This window comes from Aotus nancymaae, unplaced genomic scaffold (genome assembly GCF_030222135.1).
Source record: "Aotus nancymaae isolate 86718 unplaced genomic scaffold, 86718_ANA_hifiasm-v0.15.2.pri h1tg000014l, whole genome shotgun sequence".
NCBI classification, from domain to species: Eukaryota; Metazoa; Chordata; class Mammalia; order Primates; family Aotidae; genus Aotus; species Aotus nancymaae.
Genome location: NW_026988425.1, coordinates 116,834,223 through 116,857,087, shown reverse-complemented (window position 1 = coordinate 116,857,087; position 22,865 = coordinate 116,834,223). Strand labels below are relative to the sequence as shown.

The 22,865-nt window shown below is 37.8% G+C and overlaps 1 long non-coding RNA gene and 1 pseudogene across 1 annotated transcript in view; both read left to right on the top strand.

The window, feature by feature from the left end:
* LOC135274825 (uncharacterized) overlaps positions 1–22,865 on the top strand; it is a 62,443-nt gene that overhangs the window by 24,802 nt on the left and 14,776 nt on the right. The window lies entirely within an intron of this gene.
* The window catches only part of LOC105707624 (mitochondrial-processing peptidase subunit alpha-like), a 35,056-nt pseudogene that overhangs the window by 5,644 nt on the left and 6,547 nt on the right, over positions 1–22,865 (top strand).

Below are 22,865 nucleotides of genomic sequence, written 5' to 3'. Positions count from 1 at the left end.
TAGGGTAATAGATTTCAAACTTTTTTTCCTCCCCTCTGCCACCTTTATGAATTTGGAATCTTATCCAGGATTCAATTATCTTTTCATAGAGCATAATAGAGCAGAATGATTTGAAACCCTGGTTGTCCACTGTCTTCCCCACCTACCCAGGCCCTCCAGAGTATTTTTGTAGAAATCTGGGGATCCTGGAAATACAAGGTGAAAATTGCAAAGTTGGATGATCTCTAAATGTTGTTACATCATGAGTATTCATGATTTCATGAAGATCACATGGGGAAGCCGAGACTAGCTGAGTCTTCTGATTGCCACCCAAATTGGCTCCTTTATCCTTCACTGCCTCCAGCCATGTGTCCACCCACAGCAGTAAAGTCAGTTAAGGCCAAGTTTCCACTCTCAGGAGACACATGACTGAACCATACAGCCTTGCTTTGGTTTGGGGGAAGTGACCTTAGCTTTGGGCTCCCAGTCCAGATTTATAAATGGAAGGTGAGAGTTGGCTCTTTGGGGAGAACTAACAAAACACCCTTCACTTTAGCATTGTTGAATATCTAGTCTTTTGAAAAGCTCTGTTCATGTATCCATTTTTTAGGGCACTCCCTCCTATTTACTTTGTTTCAATCACTATAGTGAGTCACTCCTTTACTCCCTAAAGCTAGAATACCTTTGCATCATAAGGCACATGCTGTTCCCACTGCATGCAACACTATTCCTTTCACTCTTTACCAAATTAACATCTACTTCGTGATTCAAACTTCAGCTTAGATATTCCTCTCCCAGGAGATACTTCTCTTAACTTTTTTTCCACTAGGAACCAGTCTATTGCTCATGCTTACAGGGAAAGGCAGCTCTCATTCATGGCCCTTAAGCCACTTGTGAATTACAACTAGCAAACTTACCATGGCAAATAATCTGTCTGATTATTTGATAAATATTTACTTTCCTTTCTAGACCAGGGATTGGAAAACTATAGCCCTCGGGTCAAATGCAGCTCACCATCTGTTTTTGCAAAATTAAGTGTTACTGGAACATAGCCACGTTAACTCATTTGCATATTGTTCATGGCTGCTTTCACACTGTAACAGCAGCGTCAGGTAGTTGCAACAGAGACAGTATGATCTGCAACACTAAAATACCTGGCTCTTGATAGAAAAGCTTTGCTAACACCTGCTCAAGACCATAAGCTTCTTTAAAACAGGAAATATGACCATTTTGCTCATCATTTTGTCCCCTTACAGCTAATATAGCTCCAGACATAAATTCCTGGCTCAATAAATATATTTTTAATGAATGAATCAATGAGTGATTCACAAACATCATTAGTTATACATGCAGAATGTAGTAAAAATTATATAGTAGAAAACTGTATCAACAACATAGGAAAGACAGTCCTGTTTCTGAATGGCATTTTTATTTTTTAAAATCTTCCTCATTATCAAAATAAAAAATGAGAAATAGAAAATGAATGATTTAATATTCTATGATATTAGAGTTGGACAAATCAAAATAACAACTAATGTTGTATAGAATTAAAACATAAAATTGTGATCAACTATCCAGAGCAAGTGTTTCCATGCCACTAGTATCCTCAAACTGTCCACCAACAATTCAGTCTTTTTAAATGAGGCATGTAACTAATAGATTCTACTTTTTAATACTACTACAAAACATGACTTGTTTCTGGTTGATTTAAAAATATTTTATTTGTTGCACAAATGGCCTAAAATAAAACAATCACATTGCAAATTGTGCTATTCTGTGAGAAGGCATGCAGTTTTTCCTCTAGGGACAAAAAAATACTGTATAAGTTGCCTCCTTGGTAGATAATTTCTAGCTTTTGACTATAAATTGATATTAAACATATACACAGAGACATACATTTAGGTGGTATTATTTTGCTTCATTTTTAAACTTAGTTTAAACATTTATTTTTTACTGGTTTTATAGAACAATAATCAATGCACAGATTAGGGGCTGGGATGGGGTGGGGAGCCTTTGATGGTGTATTGACAGTTTCCTGCTTGGCGACATCCTCAGCCTTTCACAAGGCCTCAAGTAATTTACGATGGCAATAAAGACCTGAATATTTTTCTGTATTCCAGGTAGCTGCTGTATCCAGAAGAAGCATAGCCCTGCTTTTGAATGTGATCCACGTAGTAGATGTGGAAGACAGCCCTTAGAAAGGGAGGCCATTAGATCAGGAAGCAGCTGTCTGGCAGTCTCTGTTCATATTCAGCAGCCGTTCCTGAGACGTGACTGTCACTGCTAAGCAATTTTCCAATGCCTCGTTCATTTGGCCCACTAGACAAAGCCAATCTTGGCTCGATATGTCTCAAAAGGCAGGTCTGTATCTAGCAGATTAGTGCATAGGCTTATCTCAATTCAAAAGCTGCTTCTGACACTGAGGGACTGCTTGGGGCAAGTGCCTGGACCTGGCTGTACCACAGTTTCTCCATCTGTGCAGGTGGAAGAAACAAGGCCACCTGGAAAGAAAATGGTTAGATTTAACATCTAACCATTTACCCAAATCTTTTGCCCATATTTTGATCAGATTATTAGATCTTTTTTTCTGTAAAGTTGTTTGAGCTCCTTATATATTTCAATTAGCCTTTAAAACAGAATTAAATAGTTTGAGCTCCTTATATATTCATTATTAGCTTTTAAACAGAAGTTCTGAGACAACCTTCTTTCTTAACTGAGAAAGCTTATGAGGACAGATGTCTTTTCCCATAAGACTGAGTTTTACATTCATATTTGTGCTTATTCACATTCTAATTCATAGGTTTCATCTAATTATTTGACATGATTAAATGATTCCCAAGTAATAACCTTTCAGCCTTAGATTATTCTAAGAACTCAATGATGCTCACGCACTCTCCAGCAAGATCTTTGGTACAAAAAATTCCCCTCTCCTTTACTGTAAAAAGAGAAAGAGAGGCCAGGCGCAGTGGCTCACGCTTGCAATCCCAGCACTTTGGGAGGCTCAGGAGGGTGGATCACGAGGTCAGGAGTTTGAGACCAGCCTGACAAATATGGAGAAACCCCATCTCTACCAAAAACATAAAATTAGCCAGGCATGGTGGCTTGCACTTGTAATCCCAGCTACTCAGGAGGCTGAGGCAGGAGAATTGCTTGAACCCGGGAAGGTTGCAGTGAGCTGAGACTGCGCCACCGCACTCTAGCCTGACAACAGTGTGAGACTCTATCTCAAAAAATAAAAGTAAAAAAAAAAGAGAAAGAGAAATCACATTTCTTGACCACCTAGCTATATGCCAGATGTTGGATTAAGTGATCGCACTTTGCTAATACGGTTCATGAAGTCCTCATGATAACCAAACAAAGGAGGCATTGAAATCTCTCTATAACATATGGATGAACTGAGGTTGGGGAAGATAAGATATTTTTCTAAAGACTACAACAGGGGCAGAATTCAAACCCTGGTCCATCCTCCCTCAGTGTGTTATCCATGTATATAAGAAGCTAATGATTTATCATGAAGTTTCCCTGTTTCACAACATAAGCTTCTTGCAAGTAAGGTCAGGACATATTTAGTTTGTCTAGCAACTTAACTTGATTGCTGTCTCCAGCTGACTTAGCGGATATCCCAGAATATTCAATTCATTCTTAGACCAGAGACAGACATACAAGTGACTTTAACTAGCAAACATGGTTTCTGTTCAGAAATTGGATTGCCAAAACTTGTTTTAATGTGAAATCCTTTCCCCTCCTACAGCTCCTTCTCTCTTCTACCCTTTCTCTTTCTCCTTCACTGCCTCGTCTGCTTACAGCCAGAATCCATATCATGTTCCAAGGTGCCTGTTTGAAACTCCTGTCACTAAAGTTTAGGTAAGAAGGCCTTTCTCCCCAATCCATCCTGGATTTGGCTCTGGGATGGGGTGCAGGGAGATGCACTGACAGATTCCACAGCTTTCTCTAAAAATCCTCTTTCAAAATTCTCTCTCTTTAACTTCTCCAATGCTTTTATAGTCTCAAACTGGCCCAGGGGACTCTGTTTGGGGAGTTCAAGAGTTGCAAAACTCATTCTAGTTCATTTGTTTTAGAAATCTGCAACCTCCAGTGGGTGTACAAAGTCTACTTACCTTGATACCCAGTGAAGAAATCAATTTTAACATCATGTCAATTCATACAATCCACTTGCAGTTTTATCATTTGCTCTGACCCTTGTATTTGGAGACCAAGAATCTGCCCTAAGTCCTGTTATTGGAACTCTCAGGTTTTCTTCATCATGGGTTGGGGAGCCACAGGGAAGTCTAGTAGGGGCCTCCATGCCTGAGTTCATGCATAGAGCTTGTTCCAAAGACCAGGTGTTCGCCTACAAGACTAGAGATACTTTAGGCTTAAAGGAAAGTATGTATCTGAGACTGATTTCTAGGCTACGCCCCCAAGTTTAAGTAGATGGTCAGATGGATAGGAAGGCTTATAATAAAAGAATATGACAACTGCACAAAAGAGTAATGGCATTGCTCTGTGCATAAAGAACTAAGTATGTACAGCCCTGTGTTTCTGTGCATCTGTTTGTCGCACTACAACAAATGATCAGAGGACATTGGGGTGAAGAATGATGAAGGGTCAAAGTGCCTCTTATACCTGAAGGGTGAAGCAGGAGCAGGAACCCCTTAACTCCTGAGCAGACAAGCTGGCCTTTGAACTGTAATCTGGTGATCCCCAGAAGCTGGTGATAAAATCAGAAGAAGGGAAAATGATTGCAAGAAAGGTTAGTGTCCATAGAACCTGAAAGAGACCTAATGGAACTCCTAGAACAATCTGGGAGGAATTCAAGGGCACACAGGGTTCACTCTGTTCTATAAGTAGGGGCTGATCTGGGATAGTAATTGGGACACCACTATGCTAGGTCTGGCAGGACCAGGATGCCTAGATAAATAAGAGGTAGACCCATATGCCATACTCCACCTCCCTCTAAACCTTCTCAAGCCCGATTCACTTCTGCTTCTGGGACCCTCTTTGTGGCAGATAGAACAGGGAACAGCAGCCCACCAAGAATGCCCAGAGCCCCCATTCTTTCAGCCTTTGCACCCCAAGGAACCTGAAGGACACACCCTTTCTCCCTTCCCTGGTTGCTTGCATAAGAGTCTGACCTTGGTTAATGATGGTTCTTCTAATTCATAAGGACCTGAGGGAGGATCTCCAGTGGACAAGGGCCACTCTTTGAGACAATGGTCAAAGGAAAAATAATAAATAATTGCACTTCCTTAGGTGGGTTTGTCCTGGTGGGTTTAAGCCCACAAGAGCCCCCAAATTGCGACTGATTCACCTGGTTATAAAATCATGACAATTCCTACTTCAACATAACCATAAGCCACATTCCACTTTATTCTGCAGGTTTGGTGTGTTCTAATTTGTCCCAAACCTGCAGGTTAAGTGAATACTGTTGTTAGGAATTAAACAGAGTCAGAGGCTGGAATCCCAAGTCTGATCCAGGCTGAAGCTACCATCAGTCCCTCCCAATAAGGCCACCCTTTCTGATGGCTTAGAATTCAAATCATGGAGGCTTCTAACAGGAAAGGTCTGTGGTTTTTTTGATCCAAGATTGCTTAGAGCTTTCCTTATTCACACCTTCATCTAACACAGGAGGATACAATTTAGAGGGATAAAGTGGTTCATCCACGCTATCAGAGAAGGTTAGGGACAGAGCCACAACTCCAACACCCCTGGAAACAGCCCACCTTACCACCCTCCAGGAATAGTTCCCTGTAGAAAAAGCAAAGGCCTCAGCAACTTTGTGTTTAGTTCCTAAACAGGACTCTGCCAGAATCATGAGTTTCCCAATGGAGTTTCTCACAGTTCTCTTAAAGAGAGAAAGAAAAACTCAGCAAAAACAACTTAAAAATAAAGAATACCCACTCCAAAGCCTCCAAGCCCCAATGCTGAAGCATGCTTACAGCTTTTAAGGCAACAAAGCAAAACAAAAATATTCCACAACCTGCATGTTTGATAGCTACTGATTCAGCAGGTCCTGCGCTTCTCATGTCCAATATCTCAACTGTGGGGTTTGGACTGATTAAACATGGGCGGCTCAGAGAGTTCTTCTCTTGTTGCGCTAAACTCAGCTCAGAGACACACTTCCACGTTTAGCTTACATTTTCCCTTCCCTAATTTGTTTTATTACTCCCAGACTCATTTCTTGATACCTGATACTCTGTCCACTTATGTGTTTCCTGTCGTTAGCCAGAGCCCTGGGAACTTTCATCACTTTCTCCAGAGCAACAGGGAGTTTGCGTCTCTCCTTCCAATTATTGCTGCGAGTTTGAGGATGTCATCTTTTGCCCTTTTCAGAAGCAGAACTTTCTGCAAAGGGCACGACATTTGTAACATGGTGCAGAAAAAAACTCATGGGGGATGAGAGTAAAGTGACTTGTGGATGGGGGTGAACATCACCAGGATGGCAGTGTTTCCTTCTGTACCCCATTCTGTGATTAATGGATACTCTCTGTGGACCAATGAGGTGAATCTTAAAGTCACATTTTTTTTGGTCACAGCTTGAAAGCAAGTTTTATTTAACAAATAATATAAAAATATGCTTTAGTTAAAGCCCTGTCTTTTCTGTCTGATTAAAACAGGAAACATCACATTTCAGATTACCTTATTTTCTTAGGTACTTAAAATTGTTTTCCTTTTTCTTCCTAACAATAGACGTAGCTCAGCCTGTTCCTGTCCCTGAGGGACTCTTAAAGCAACTAGGAAATTATAATTTAAGAATCATCTAATTCAAACTGCAGTCATTACACTCAGCTTAAATAAGGATCTTCCCATCATTACATGTTATAATTATGTCACCACATGCTATATAATTCCAATTAGATGATGATTACATGCCATATATTAACATTAATTTTGTAACCAGACATAACCATATGTTTATACGTGGATTTAATTACCATCTTTAAAAATCCTCTTGAAGAAGATGTATGTGACACATTTTTAAAAGAGGAAAAGTAGCAAGGAAAAACCTTGCTTACTTGTATATTTATAAATATATATAATTAATCATATGGAAGAAATGTAAATAATTGGAATAGCCTTTTAAATTAGCATTTGTGTGATTACCCTGGCTTCGTGCTTCTGTTTGTAAAAGTCATATTATAATATTATGAAAGTTCAATAGATTCAGGTAGATTGGCCATATGCCCATCGCCAGAACACAATTCCTTTCCAGGTCCAGCTCATATCCACATAAACGTGTGAGTGCCTGTGGTTAGAACAATTCACAAAATGTTAGTTCTGCATTTTCATATAGCTTGTCATAAAGGATTCTTTTCTTATGTATTGCCTCGTGTCCTTCATGCATACTATTAACAGTCGTATGGAATATTGATTGAGACAGCACTGATGCTGAATAAGACTCTGGCTTGGTGAGCTTGATTAATTTACTTAACTTGTTCGTGTCTCAATAGTCTCATCTGTAAAATGGCAACTGTGAGCATCTACCTCATAAAGTTACTGTGCAAAAAAACATGTTATTATATGCAAAATGCTTAGAAAAATGGTGCAAAGGAGAAATTCAGTAAAGGTTAAGCAGGGTGTGGTGGCAGTGGTGGTGGTTGTCTCTAGCCAGTTGAGAACCATAGTTTACTTGATCCCTTTCCTATTTGATGGCAACATTAATATCTCTGAATTCTGATACTGCCAGTAAGGCTTGGGTACATATTTTTGTGCACGTAACTTTCTCTTTCAAAATTTCTTTGAATTTTCCTGGTCAAATTATCTGTTGGACATCAGAAATACATCCATGTAAATCTCTTTTAGTGTCCTCATCCCAGCACAGCTCAGCATAGAAAAACAATGGAAAGAAACATAAATGTTTACTGCTTTATTTAAAAAAATATTTCTGTTAAGCAACAAAACATAACATCTTCTTTGTGCAAACCTCTATTTCTCCCTCCTAATGTATACCCCCACCCCCACTGTAACCTCAAAGTCTCCTTCCCCATTCAAGCCCTTCTTCTTATTGCTACTGAAGCTTATGTTATAATGTCCTCCCTTCTTACCAATAACTTTCTGGTCTTTCTAAGTTTAGCTGTTACCTTGTTTGCATCTAATATGAGCACAGGAGCTTATCTACCAAAGGCTCATTGGAGGGAGTTCACAGGATGGATGGGAGGAGGCTGAGAAGCAAAGGGGTGTATTCTTCTTAATTCAGGGTAAAAGAGGACAGGAGCATTAATTAATCTATGTATCTATCTATTCATCTATCTATCTATCTATCCATCCCTACCTACACATATCTATATCCATATACCTATACCTATATCTATCTATGTATATATCTATCATCTATTCATCCATCCCTACCTACATATATCTATATCCATTTATTTATACCTATACCCATATCTATCTTCTATCTATCTATCTCTATCATCTGTCTATCCATCCATCCCTACCTACATATATCTATATCTATACCTATATCTGTCTATTAGCTATTATCTATCTATCTAATCTATCTCTGTCAGATTGCTGTGACAGCTTTATTGCTGTTTTTATGTATTTCTAAATTGTTTTCCTAAAGTCTTAAACCAAGTGTCCAAATTACTAAAAACACTGAGCAAGTCAGTATAGCACAATCCATGCTAGCTACAAAGGCCATTATTTAACCTCCATCAGGCACAGGGTGCAAGTACTTAGAGAATCTCTCTAAGCATCATATTGATTTCTATTCTCTGCCCTCTTCTTTGGGCTTCTCAGAGCAGAGTCATCTCATTTGTCCTTGAAGAGATGAAAAGAGTTTAAGGTGGAAAGTTCAGCTCATGTGCTTTTATAAGAAGATGTATATGAGGTTCACTCATGCAACCCACTGTGCCATTGGGAAGCACAGGAATGGGCCTGCAGGGCTTTTATAACTCACATATGCTCAGGAGCAAGTCATGCAGCACAACTTACAAGTAGGAAACAGAAGGGAGTGGGGATGGTATCAGTAGAATGAGAGATGGGGAAAATACCAACTCCAAGGGATGACTCTTCCAGGGAGCTAAGCTAGTCAATAAAGCATGCATTGAGCCCAGATACAGTTTGGGACACTGTTGTGAAGACCTTGGCCAACAAGTAGCATTGCTCCAGCAAATCACATGCTAGGTGGGTAAAGGAAGCACCTAGCAAGGGATAGATGGATGTCGACCTCTAGATAAACCAGCCATGGTTTAGAGTAAACCTCTAGTAACAAAAAGGAAATAAAATTTCCAGCATGGAAAAGTTTACAATCTAGTGAAATAGATAGCCATGAAGCAAACAGAAATAAATATAAGTAAGCTAAAGAGTAGTTATAAATGATATGAAGAAAAGACAAGGATAAGAGTAGTTCCATAGAACTTTCTGCAATAATGGAAATATTCTATATCTGTGCATTCCAATCTGGCAGCTAATAGCTGCAAGAAGCTATTGAGCACTTAAAATGTAGCTAGTGTGACAGAATAATTTTTCATTTTATTTAATTCTAGTAAGTAGTCACAGTTGGCTAGTGGTTACTGTATTGGACAGTGCAGCTCTATAGCATCATAAATTTACTGTAAGATTTAATACACATTTCTAGTTCTGTATTTATCTCTGCAATTCTTTGTCTAAGGCAAGCATCATTTACATTTTGTCTGTTGTTGATTCTTTAATACATAGCCTAGCACCTTGCACATAATAGTTGTTCTATTCAAAACATAAAGTGAATGGTTAAAAGTGAAAAATGAGAAGACATAATATGCCAGTTCCTCAATATATAGAAACAAGAATAGTTTCACATCTCCCAAGACAGTAGACTAAGTTTGCTACTGATATTCCTACTCTTTTAAACAGTGGCTCTAAAACAAAACAGGGCTTGATGGTTTTGATGACTCAGAGGGGAGGCATGGAAAAATGAGAGCCTTGTAGTGATCAAGATATTTGGAGCTAAACCTGGTGTGTTGGTTTCGGGTGGGGCTAAAGAGCCTGGTTTCCTACATGTATCCTAGAAAGGCAAGAGCTTTGGAGACAAAGTGGCACCTGGCTCTGAACATCTACAACTTCCTTATTCTCTGAGCCTCTTTTTTTTTACAAAAATGTAAAATTTACCTACCTCATTAGGTTGTTCTGTGAGCTGTAAGATATTATTCATATTTTGCTTAGCATATATTAATAAGCACTGAATAGCTCTGCATGCTTAAATAGCTCCTGGCTGCTATTACTTTTATTCACTTCTCTGAAGTGAATATTTTCAAAGATTCTTATGGAATATGGGATTCTAAAGGAACGTGTGTCATAGACACATAGAATCCTTGCTGAACTAGATGTATCCCTTTGCACAGGCATATTCATATGGAGAATCAAGAAGGTTGCTTGGTTATTACTGAACAGAATCACAACATATGTAGTAGGCTGGAAATACCCTTGCTGATGCATCTATTTTTTTTTTCTCATATCTTCAATTTTTATCTGAGGAAGTGTTTTTGGTCTTTAATGTAACATCCTCAATAGTCAGAGGTTTAAAAAACACAACCAGGGCAATTCCTTAAGAAGTTTAGATAGTCTTCAAAGCATATTCCAATATTTTAAAATAAGATACATTGCAGAAGACACAAAAATACTTCGTGGTAATTTTCTTCGATTAACAAATAGTGGAAACTTATCCAAATAAGCCAGTCTTTAGCCGTAGCTTCTTCACATTTCCAGTCCAGGTCAGTTCTGTAATTCTATTTTTCATAGTGTATAAGATGATGTTCATGGATATTTCAATGAAAAGTGAGACATTACTCATTGCAAATATTCCCATGTGATGTTAATTTCATTCTTTATCAGGAGCTATTTTGTCATTGCCTTAAGCAAAAAATTCATTGTTCATATTTGACATATTAGTGCCACGTCTCTTTTAGCGTCTCTCCTTCTTGAATGCCTGGACCCGTTTCTGAAGGCAAGGCGGAAGATTGTTTATCTACCTGTGTATAAAAGGTAATTTCTTTTGGCACTTCATTTGTACTGTTGTCAGATACGATCATGTTACAGCCTTGACTCCCTCTTTGGTCTGTACATTGGTAAACTGCATGGCTGTTCCCTTCCTAACCAGCTTGCTACTTTAAGGTGACCTGTCCCGAAATCCCAAACAAATCACATTTGATGATACAAGTTCTGCTCTCATTTCTATCCCAGAACTACATGTCTGGACCCTATGACTTTGCACCCTCTCATAGCTTAAGAGTGTTATCCAGAATAAACATTTAGGATTATGATGGTCTTTCAAAGGTCTAAAAACACACCCACAGTCCAATGACCTTTTGAAAGGAGGATGAGTGGTTTCTTTTGACATTGGGATGCTGGACAGACTTTAGTGAGTGAAACATTGTGCTGCTCATTTACCCGGAAAAAATCAGACACCATAAGGGTGCCCCCAGGCCACTGGGGAAATGCCTACTATACGTAGCATTGTCTCCAGACCCAGCCTTCAAAGTCAAACCTACCTGTGACTGGATCCTCTTTGCACCACTTAATGTATGTGAAAGCACTGACAAGTTGGTTAATCCCTGCCTAACTCAGTTTGACCATCTGTTAAATTCAAGTAAAAATAGTCCTTATCCCATAGGCTTCTTAAAAGGGTTCTATGAGTTATTACCATTGAAAGGCCTGAATAGGTACTGACCCATAGTAAGTGTTCAATAAATAGTTCTGTTATTGGCTTAGCTTTCTTTTTCCACCATTCTAGTACTTAACAATGAATTATCACTTCTCATGACTTTGTGAGTTGGTTTGGTGGATTAGGAAGAAGAGACAAGGGGGTGGACTGGTCTTGTTAGAGCTCACTCATACTACGGGGGGCTCAGCTCTGCAGAATGGCAGGACAGGCTGCCTTGGCTGGGTCTCTCTCCGCATGTGCTCTTTCCTTCTGGATTTCTTTATAGCATGTTGTCTCAGTGTCCAACAGGTGAGAACAGAAGCTACACACCTCTTAAATTCAAGGTTTGGGAGTCACACAAGATTCATTAAAATTCATTCTCTGGATTAAAGTAAATCCCAAAGTCAGTTCAGATTCCTGAAAAGGGAAAACATTCTTTCCTATTTTTTTATGGGAGAAGTGGCAAGATCACATTGCAAAATAGGTGTACATACTGGGAAGGGTAGAATTATCACAACCGCCTTTACAGACAAACTAGTAAAACATCTGATAGCCCCAAGTCACAGTTATTTCTCTATGCCCATGACTATGTAGGTAGTGAGCAACTGAAGATCAACTAATAGAGGCTGCAGTATCACCCTGTATAGTTCACACAGTCCAGCCTCCCTTTCTCTCATTGTTCATTATATCCTGGCCCTTGCTGTGGATCTCTGCAGTTCATGCAACATCAATAGCCTCAGCAGCCAGAATCACAGCATCACGACTTCTGAATGCAGCCACTGACTAGGGTCACAGAGAACTGACTTGCCTCACCTAGTGTCAGATCTTATTGTTAGCAGAGGTTAAAACTAGGTTTTCTCATGACAGCTTCTCTTCAATGTAACATAATTATCGGATTTACACACTTTTATCTGGTCTCTGCAGGAATTTTTGCAAGTTCAGAAGTAATAACTTCAGAGAAGAATGAAGAGAAATAAAATTAGAAAGTGGAACTGTGCCTACCTAATAGTTTATGCTTAGTAGATAGGCATAGTGGAGAGTTCATGGATATTGGTTCAACTAAATGCACGCCTGAATTTTGAGATTCAAGAGCCACTCCTACTATTGTGCATTTTGCTTGTTGCTGCTTCAATGCCACCATTCACATTTGCACTGCTTGGCCATTAAAGTGATGAGGAATTGTAAGTGGTTTTACAATGACACCATGATTTAGCCATCTCAGTTTCAGTCAGGAGCAAGAGAACCATTTAAAATAATAATATTAGCATATACATAGAACTTTTGATCTTCAAACCTCTTTAAAGGCATTAGCAAATTAATTTTCCCAGAACTCTTATGAAGCAGGTAATTATTTTTACAGTTGGAGAGGATAAATCTGACTATGTATTGACCTGCAGAGGCCACCAGATGAAGCAATGCCAGCTAGAGCTCGAGTCCACCCCCTTGCCTCCTCTTGCTCACCAACACATCCATCACAGGACTCTCAAGTGTTCCCAGATCATTATGATGAGATTTAATCTCACCAGCATTTATTGGAAATATTTATTATGGACTCACCAACTCTTTAGAGTTCCAATTGGGTGGAGAGGAGGGAGGATAAAGAAGATATCATTTCTGATTTTAAACACCATTAACCACCCAAAGCTACCAGGAATACATGGAGAAATGGCTGGGTCAGGAAAAGGACAGGATGAATGTGGAACATCTTGCTTTCCTGGAAAGCAATGAAGTGCTCAAAGACTGATGCAGACATGTCAAAAGAAAAAGGAACTAACTTGAAGGGACTCCACCTGGTCAGCATTAGGGCAATACATCTATAAAGTAGAGACAGATAAATTATAACAACATATTGAATAAAAAAGAATACAGGTGTCCATAGTGATATGCAAAGATAATGGAGTGGAGAGTGAGCTCATTTTAGTGAAGGATGATAGCTAATGAAGCTGAAGAAGAAATGATAAAATAAGATAACAAGCATTTGTTAGAAATAGAGCATTCATATAGTATCAAAATACTGCTCCACAGACTACTTATTATTTATGCATGGAAAAGATATTGTCTCAGTTTATTTAGGCTGCCATAACAAAATACTGTAGATTGCATAGTGTATAAATAACAGCCATTTATTTCTTCTAGAGGTGAAGGAAGTTCAAGATCCAGGCACCAACAGATTAGGTGTCTGGTAAGGGCTGCTTTCTGGTTTATGCATGTGTTCCCATTGTGTTTTCACATGGTAGAAAGTGCAAACAAGCTCCTTCAGGCTTCTTTTATAAGGGGGCTCATTGTATTCATGAGGGCTCTGTCCTCAGAGCTAATTACCCCTCAAGGCCCCACCTTGGGGGTTAGAATTTCAACAGATGAATTTGGGAGGAGTTAGACATTCAGACCATGGAAGACGTGTTTACAATGGAGACATCTAGCGGACACCACCTGAAACAAGTGGCCAACCAAAATAAGGAAACAACCGGACATCATAAGCTCCTGACTAGTTGCAATAGGAAAAAATGCAACATCATCAATGTTGCTTATTTTTACTGACTCATGAAAGTATAACTTATGTACCATAAAATCCACTCAATTTAAATGCATAATTCAATGAGTTTTAGTAAATTTATATGGAGTTATACAATTATTATCTCAATCTAGTTTTTTAGAATCTTTCTTTATTCCCCAAATATTCTCTACAGCCTGTTTATGGTCAATCCCTGCTCCTATAAGCAGCCACAGTCAACCACTAATATGCTATCTCCATAAATTTGCATTTTCTGGATATTCCATATAAATACAACATACAATATGTGTGTTTTTTAAGTCTAAACTTCAATAGGTATAATAATTGAGGTTTGTGCATATTGTAGTATGCATTAATATACTATTCTATTTAATTGAAGAGTAATGCTCATTGTATGTATATATATTCTGTTTATCCATTCTCCAGTTGATGGATATTTGAATTGTCTCTAGTTTCTGAGTGTTGGAAATCATGTTGCTGAAAAAATTTGTGTATAAGCTTTTGTATAAGCTATTCAAACTTTAAAAATTTATTTTTGCATCAGTTTTGGTAATTTGTATCTTTGTAGGAACTTGTTTATTTCATCTGAGTTATCTAATTTGGTGTCATAAAGTTGTTCATAAAATTCTCTTATTTTAGTTCCTGTAAAGTTAGTGGTGGTGTCTTCTTTTTCATTTCTGATTTTGGTTAATTTGTGTCTCTTTTTGTTCTTTCTTAATTGGTCTAGCTAAAGTCTTGTGAATTTTGTTTATCTTTTCAAAGAACTTTTTATTTTGTTGATTTTCTCTATTGTATTTATTTTCTATATTTCTAATATATTTATTAGTTCATTGTTTTTAAGTTAGTTGGCTGTCTTCCAGTTTCTTAAGGTGGAAGTTTAGTTTATTGATTTAAAAACTTTCTCATTTTTTCAGATATAGGTATTTAAAGGTAAACATTTCCCTTCAAGCACTGCTTCCTGAATTCCGTAAATTTTAATATGCTGGAATTTTACTTTGTACCATTTCATATATCTTTAAATTTCTTTTGTGATTTCTCCTTTAACCTCTGGATTATTTAGAAGTTTGTTTGCTTTCCAAATATTTGGCATTTTATTTTGTCGTTATTGAGGTTCTATAATGGATATTTAATTGTGATCAGATAAGATACTTGGTGTGATGACAGTTTTTAAAAATTTATTTAGAAATTTTCTGACTTTTTTTTCTATCCTGAAGAATACTTCATGTGTACTTTAATAAGTATTCTACAGTCATTTGGTAGAATATTTTGTATATGTTGGTTAGATAAATTGGTTGCTAGAATTGAGCTGTCTGTACACTTGCTGATCTTCTGTCTAGCTCTTCTATTAATCTCTGAGATGAGCTTATTTAAATATTCAACTGTTATTGCTAAGTTGTCTAATTCTAATTCTTCAGTCTATAATTTTTTTCTTTATGTATTTTGGAGCTCTGAAGTAGGTATGAATATATTTATAATTTTAAAATCATTTTGATATAATGAGACTTTTATCATTATAAAATAGCCCTCTTTGCCTCTAGTAATATTTCCTTTTTTAAAAATTTTACAGTAATATAGTCACTCAAGCACTTTTATAGTCACTGCTTACATGATATATATTTTTCATTATTTTCCTTCCAACCTATATTTTAAAATCAAACATATTTCTTTTTTAGACAGTGTATTGTTTAATTTTTAAAACTTCATTCTGACATTCTATGCTATTTAAGTGCAGAGTTTGGTACTTTCACATTTAATGTAATTATTGACACAATTGGATTTATATCAGCTATTTTTGCTACTTGTTTTCTATTTATCCCATGTCTTTCTGTTCCTCTGTTTCTTCTTGACCGCTTTCCTTTGTGTTAAATATTTCAGTGTGCCATTTTCATACTTGTCTTTTCTTGTAGATAATATAAAGATGAACTTCTCACAGTATCTTTCAAAATAATACTAACAAATTTCTGATAAACTATTAAAACTTTTCTCTAATATATTTTTCCCTATACTTGGTCTTGTGTTATTATCACATGTATCATAGATAGATATAGACATATAACATATTTAACAATATTATAAATGTGCTTTATACAAACATATCTGTTAAAGAAGAAGAGAAAAAACATATTTATTAAGTCTTATATATTTACCTACATATTTAGAAAATACCTTTAGTAATTAAAAAAAAATTGGTAAGGCAGGTGTCCAAATGATGAATTATCTTAGTTTTTGTCTGGAGAGGTTTTTATTTCACCTTCATTAAGAAAAAAAAGAAATTTTTTTTTTTTTTTTTTTTTTTTTTTTTTTTTTTTAGCATTCCTGATTGACAAAGTTAGCAATTATATATATTCTTCTTCCCCTGTGTTTTCTCTCACTGCTTTCAAGATTTTCTCTGTCTTTGGCTTTTAACAATTTGACTGTGTTGTATATAGGTGTGACTCCTTTTGTGTTTATTTATTTATTTTTTCTTAGATGCTTGGTGCTTCTTGTAGCTTAATGATTTTCATCAAATTTGGACAGTTGTCAGCCATTACTTCTTGAAATATTTTTCTTCTTTTTCCTCCTTTGCTGTTAGAAATAACATTACACTTAAATTGTTATGCTCAAAGCTGTTCCACAGGTATTTAGGGCACTTTTCTTCATTTTTTTTTCTCTGTATTCTTTAGATTTGGTATTTTCTATTGATCTTTCTCCTAATTTGGTGATTCTTCTGCCAGATCAAATTTCTTATAGAGCCTCTCTAATTAGTTTTTCAATTACAGTTATAATTTTTATCTAAATTCTGGTAAAACATGGAAACTCCTATCTATTCCATCTTCTTCCTTCACTCTCCTTTGTGCTATTGTTTTCACATGCAGTACTACAGGTACACATGCATTTTATAAACCCAATAATGCAGTGCATAATTATTGCTTCATATAACCTTACATTGTATCCTATGTTGCTATATACAATTTATATTTCCACTTGATTCGTTTTATAACTTCTGTTTCTTTATTGAGACAGCTGAGCCATTAAGTAATTATTATTAACAAGCTTTCCTTTAATTCTTTAAGTGTGCTTTCCTTTAATTCACTGAACACATTGAACCTATGTGTTTTAAAGTCATTGTCTGACAAATCTAATATGTTGGCAGTGAGCCAACATCATGCCATTGCACTCCAGCCTGGGCAATAGAGTGAACTCTGTCTCAAATAATAATAATAATAATATATAGGCAGAAAAAAGAAGAGCAAAGGGGAATAATGCTGAGAATATGCATCAAATCAGAAGTAAGCTTGCATGTTTTCAGGGTGAAGAGGAGACTACATGTCCAGAGTATAAGGTAAATGTTGAAAAAATGAAAAACCGAATCTGTGTGGGGCAGAATAAAGAAAGAACTAAGTCAAAGGGTTTCAGATGTTTACAAATGTGATTGTTGAATCCAGAGCCTGCTGAGAGAATGGAGAGTAGAAGGAAAATCACTAACTTTAACGTATTTGGTGGAAAGAGTTCTGGATCAAAAATGAGATCAGTAATCATTTAGAGATGGTGGTACTGATAAGATTTAATACTGACAGGGGAAATGAGCATAAAGTTCATTAGTCTGCAAACAGGACTGAAAAATGAGAAGAAGGTGTTCATATGCCTCCTTCTTTGCCTTTCCTGCATTTTATCAGAGGAGCAGTGATCTCATGGGCCTATGAAGAATCCAGTGTTCTATTAAGAAATGGAGAAAAAAATAGCTTTAGGGTAAAAAGATATTTGAACGTAACAAAGAGAAATTTTAAAACTCACAACAGAAAGTTAATACCTGAAAGTTCAGTATCGACTATCTTTAAAATTTGCATTTTTCAAAATAAATTTAGTTCTTACCCTGTTCCATGTGAATATAATTAATTAACTCAGCTTCCTGTGTGACTTGTCCCTTCCTCATTATGTCTTGTTCTTACAGATGGCAATCTCACTCAGTCATGGAGTCATATTTCTGTTGTCATGTTCATGAAAACTTTCCCATGTCAAGTTAGAAAACCCTTCTCCAGGCCAAGCCAACAAAGACCACAAAAATCTTTCTTCTGTCAGATGTTACTCTCTCAGGCTCCCTCACATAGGTTTATGGGTCGACTACAATGGCAAGCAAAAATAGTCTATAGTAGATAACCATAACAATATATTCAAGATAGTTCTTAAAAGAATTTTACTTGCATACAGTTTGTATAAACTATATTTTGCATATGCTGTGTTTTATGCAAATATTCTAGTATATGCTTTTTATTCATAAAAAATAATTGGCACAATAAAATGACTCATTCATTGACATTAACTCATATCTACCACTTATAACTTTTCTTTTTCTATTTAACAAATACAATTCAGATATAGTTTAGGACTGTGGCATCTACACAGGTGACTACTGTTGAGAAACATTAAGTTTACCCTGCCCCCATGGCTCCCTTGTGGAGAATACCTTTTAGTTCATAATTAGTGGTAGGTGGGTAACAGCTGCCTACTTGGTATATTTTTGCGTTATGAGTAAATGCAGAACACCTGTTTATTAATAAGAATCACCTGTTTAAGAGAGAATAACTACGTGGATGAGAATCTGCTCGGGGCCTTCATCCTGGAATGCTGTCAGCCCTGGAGGCTCTCAGCTCAATAGGAAACTGGCCCTCTGGATAGATTCACTCTGTTGTGCTATCTGGGTGTCTGCCTCTCATTACCTTCAGCGCCGCCTGGGTGGGGGTCTACTACTGTGAAAAGTATGGTTTCTAAAGTGAAAATGGCAGGAGAGGTTATTAACAATAGATAAAATTGTATGCATTTTTCTATGTGTGTGTCTATGACCAATTCTTGATTTCTGCAGTAGAAATTAACACAATTAAGAGATGAAGGCCAGGTGCAGTGGCTCACACCTGTAATCCCAGCACTTTGGGAGGCCGAGGCGGGCAGATCTCCTGAGGTCAGGAGTTTGAGACCAGTCTGGCCAATATAGCAAACCCCATCTCTACTAAAAATCCAAAAAATTAGCTGGGCATGGTGGTGGACACCTGTAATCCCAGTTACTCAGGAGGCTGAGGCGGGAGAATTGCTTGAACCTGGGAGGTGGAAGTTGCAGAAAACCAAGATTGCAACATTGCACTCTGGCCTGGGCAACAAGAGCAGAACTCTGTCTCAAAAAAAAAAAAAAAGAAATGGAATCATGACAGATCCTGGTTAGAACATGGATACACGATGTCTACCACTCAGAAGATTACATTTACAAGGTGGTCTCAGTTTCATTTCTGGTTCATTAAACATGTGAGCTTTACCTACAACACCAGGAGCCTCCACAGGCAAAAGCACATTTTACAATTTATCGAAGTCAGCCCTCCCTGCCTGAAATGTTGCTCCCTGCTTCTTTAGCTCTCCAGGTCTATGACCTCAGCTCTGCATTTTAGGTTTAAATATTGATACTTCATCTGGCCTGTCTCTTTGAGGGAGTGATCTGTTCGAATTTCCCTTCTAACCTTTGTTTTCTACCTTCTGCTTTGTAAGAACCATTGAAGAATTGTCCATGGTTTTAGGTGAGAGTTGGCCCCAGCCTTGACCTTATGGAACATCTGTCAGATTGGCCACCACCATTCCCTAACTCTTTCAATCAAGGCAGGAACATTAATAAAACTATAGAGAATCAAGATGATTGAAATATAATAGTTGCTCTTTGGAAGGTTTGTCTAGAATAGGTATTTTAATGTACCAGTGCACCAGTGCATGGCTCTTGAGATGATGATTCTTTAAAATAATTTACATTCTAAATTCCTTTTCATTCATAGTTGATGAAAATAGCATTTATTATTCAAATTACTGAGATTTTCCATTGAAACTAGTCAGTTTCACTTACACTTGTAAATTTAGTAGAATTCATCTGTCACATCTAGTCAATCCTGCATATTTGCCTTCCAGGAGAAACAATAACCAATTTGCCTGTCTTAGCTTTGCAAATCTAAAACCAACTGGTCACAGAATTTAAGATTTAATAATGCAAACCCAGCTAAGTTGCAAAGATTTAATAAAGTCAATTCTAGTTCTTGAGGCACTATAAAACTCTTTTGATGTTGTTAATAATTCCTAAATTCATCTTTCTAATTATATTTGGTGAACTGTCTTTAAACAAGGAAAAGTCACTTCAATTCTAGTATAACCTACTTTTCTGAAGTAAGCAGTGCCCCACGTAAGTATTTGAGGATAGAAGTGAGATCTAGGTGTGAGGAATGTTCTGTCAACTATGTTCAGAGCAAGAGCTGTTAATTCCTGTCATTAGTTGCAAGGTCTTAGGTTTGATATTCACTGCCTTGGAGAGATCTGGGTAAAGAAACCTGAGCAGCCCTTTCACTACGATAAATATTTTCCTTTTTAAATTATTCAAGAGAAACAGGGTGTGTTAAAAACTAATAAATCGCCTGGCTAAGAACAAGGTGAAATGAGAGAAAAACAATAGTGAATTCTTACGGAATGTACACTTTGTCCAAAAATGTTTTAGATACCTATACATGTATTGACCCATGTAATTATACATCATTCTGTGATATAAGTATAAATATTATACTTGTTTTACAGCTTGGGAATACATTCATGGGGAGGTAAAAATAATAACAACATTTATTAAGCATTTACTGCATAGCAGGTACCCTAATAATTACAGAACAGCAGTTATCTGTAGGCCTCAGAGGAAACATAGTAGTAAGTATTATTTTAGTGTCTATTTTATAGACCAGAAAACCTAGATCTAGTGAGTTAACTGTCCAAAGATCAGCCAGCAGAAGCTAAAGCCTCTTATGAACTAGGAGGTCACAGGGTAGATGTCATGTATGCAACCATTATGCTGTATCCCTGGAAGACAGATAATAGAACAGAATGTTAATGAGAGCCTAAAGAGAGGCCAAATTTAAAGTGAGAAAAATAAGCTGTATGTAGTGTATCATTTATGGGAAACACAGAAAAGTAGTTTCTGGTTAAAAAAATACATTTTCATATATATGATTATATATACATATATTTTTCCTTATCAGCCTATTATTGTAAGGTTTAAATGAGAGGAAACGGAGGCCAGTTATTGAAATAAAGAAATTTAATCGGCTCCTGGGCGAAGTTCTGTGGTCCGACAAGAGGGGCCAGAGAAGTCTCGCTTGACTCCTCGTGGTCACGGGGTTTCATAAGGAGTGGAGGCGTTCTGATTGGTTGTGGGAAAGCAGGACGTGGACGTGACAAGTTGCTATTGGCAGGTAGGCGGGATTTCCGGCAAGCGGGCTGCCCAGGGGGAGGGGGACCTGGACAGGGCAAAATGCTATTGGGCAGGTTTTGGCGGGGCTTCTTTTAAATTTTGGCGGGGTTTTCCAATGGCAGGCTAGGTGCTGAGTGCAGAGCCTAGTGTTGAGTGCAGATTTGAGTGCCGAGTGCAGAAGTGGGCGGGAGAAAGTTACATGGCGGAGCTAGGTGCTGAGTGTGGGGCTTGGTGCTGGGTGTGGAGTGGTGACTTAGTTTCTAGGCACGGAGAGGGGTAGGTGTGTCCGAGCTCCTGGCGAGGCGACTGGCCTTACAATTATTAGAAGTTTATTTCAATAGTCCTTTCCCCTTTATTTGTGGAGGCCACATTTATATTAAATCTTAAGTGGTAAACACTTGGAATGTGATATCTGCCACTGAGAATGAGGCCCGAAGACAATTAAACATAGGACCAGCACCTCGGAGAAATAGGTATGGCAAAACCCGGGGAAAGAGAAGAATGAACGTGTCTGGGTCTGCTGTATCCCCACCAAACAAAAGTGTTTCTAGTCTGAAACACAAGCCCGCTATCCTGTCTTTAGCCTGCTTGCTAGATGATCAAGTCTCATCTAATTATTTAGCCTATCTTTTTCTCAACAAACCATGTGGTTTCAATTTTTCTCATATGAGTTTTCTGAAAGCAAAAGCAGAAATCCCAAAGGACTATTTCTGAAACAAAGGAGATTTATTACTTTTAACTGAAATGGGATTTGTTATAGCAGGAATTGTATGCATGTCAGCTGAAAAGACAACAGTTCTGTCTGTGGCCTGAGGATTATGTGGCCTCTACAAGCAACTCTCTCTCCTCTCATGGTTCTTCAGTTGTCACAGATCTGGCATCTGACCTCCAAGGTCCCTGCAGGAAAGGACACCCAGAGGCCAGAGCTCTGAGGGTAAGGTGACAGATACACCTATAGGCCCTGGCCCTGGCAACTGCAGCCAGTTCTTCCATAGTCCTACAGCCCTGTAACAGTCTTAGCCTTGTGGTCATTGCTGAGTCCCAGCATGTGGCAGTTTGCCCTTCCAATCGCTGGGGAAAAGTGGAGGGTTGTTAGGTCACATCTTGGCTTAATTTCAGGTGTCAGGGAGAGTTCTAGGACTGGATGCTCCTGCAATAGACTGAACTGCGTTCCCCCAAATTCTTATGTTGAAGCCCTCACCTCAACATGACTGTATTTGGAGATACAGTTTTTGGGAAGTAATTGAGGTTAAATGAGGCCATAAGAGTGGAACCCTAATCTAATAGGAGGTGGCCTTATAAGAGAAGGAAGAGGCCGGGTGTGGTGGCTCACACCTGTAATCCCATATTCCCAGCATTTTTAGCACCATTGCTCTCCAGCCTGGGCAACAAGAGCAAAACTTTGTCTCAAAAAAAAAAGAGAGAAGGAAGAGGAAAATATTTTTCTCTTTTGCCACACACACACACACACACACACACACACACACACACACCCCCCAAGGAAAGGCCAT